The sequence below is a fragment of the Quercus lobata genome, chromosome 2 (assembly GCF_001633185.2).
Source record: "Quercus lobata isolate SW786 chromosome 2, ValleyOak3.0 Primary Assembly, whole genome shotgun sequence".
In the NCBI taxonomy this organism is placed as follows: domain Eukaryota; kingdom Viridiplantae; phylum Streptophyta; class Magnoliopsida; order Fagales; family Fagaceae; genus Quercus; species Quercus lobata.
Window position 1 is genome coordinate 32509134 of NC_044905.1, and position 1205 is coordinate 32510338.

The following is a 1205-nucleotide window of genomic DNA, read 5'->3' on the forward strand; positions in this document are numbered from 1 at the left end:
GCTAGGTTGATTTCTACACATGTAATGGGTCGGATAATTCTCAACCAAAAACAAATAGCCTCTAACTCGACCCATACTTACCCTATTTGATGCATTAACCTTAATGATTTTCTTGGTGGCATAAGTGAAGTAGTGAGGAACTAGTAACGTGGAGAATAATCATGCTTTGGTGGCACTTAAAATTTAAAAATGACTTCTAAGCCACTAGCATTAGCCATTTCTAGCTGTATCAAAAAAATGATGCTCAGAATTCTCTTTATATAATGGGTTTAGACCACGCTAATCCCCTATCGGGCCTATCCTCAAAACATATATCCCTTTCATTTTTCTTATCCTTCTGTAGAGCTAGCCAACAAGAAATGGGAACTACAAAACTCATTTCAGTTCTTCTCTTATTCCTCCTTATCTCTAGCTTGAATGCCACACCTGCAGGCAAGAGAAACCGAGCTCAACGCCCATGTAAAAGGCTGGTGTTTTATTTCCATGACATTATTTACAATGGAAAGAATGCCAAGAATGCGACTTCAGCTATTGTAGGGGCACCTGCTTGGGCCAATAAGACCATTTTGGCGGGACAAAACCATTTTTGTGACTTGGTTGTGTTCGATAACCCAATCACCATAGACAGTAATCTACACTCCACACCCATTGGGCGTGCACAAGGCATTTATGTGTATGACGCAAAACAAACATATTCGGCTTTGCTTGGTTTTTCCTTTGTTTTCAATTCTACTAAGCACAAGGGTAGTATAAACTTGCTGGAGCAGATCCTACATTGAACAAGACTAGTTATATCTCAGTAATAGGTGGCACAGGTGACTTCTTCATGGCTTGAGGGATAGCCACATTAATGACTTATGCATATGAAGATGATGTGTATTTCCGGCTTCGTGTTGATATCTTTTTTTTGAGAAACTCGTGTTGATATCAACTTGTATGAGTGTTGGTAATAACTGAAGATAAGATTAAAGAATTGCCTAACGGCTAGTTTTTCAAATAAAACCCAAACGGCATCGTTTCTCATTAAAATAAACGTTGTCATTTTGATAAGGAAAACTAGTTGTAATTTTATCAAGACGGTGTCGTTTACAACCCTGCCATCTGAACCTATCTTCTTCTTCTTCTAAATATCAGAATTCAGTTGATGGTGATAAGATCATTCTGGAAGCTAGAGTTTGTTAGTTGATGACGTGTTAATCGTGTGT

General features: G+C 38.3%; 1 pseudogene; it reads left to right on the forward strand.

Moving 5' to 3' along the window:
* Positions 1-359: 359 nt before the first annotated feature.
* LOC115963239 lies at positions 360-925 on the forward strand (annotated as a pseudogene).
* Positions 926-1205: the final 280 nt, after the last annotated feature.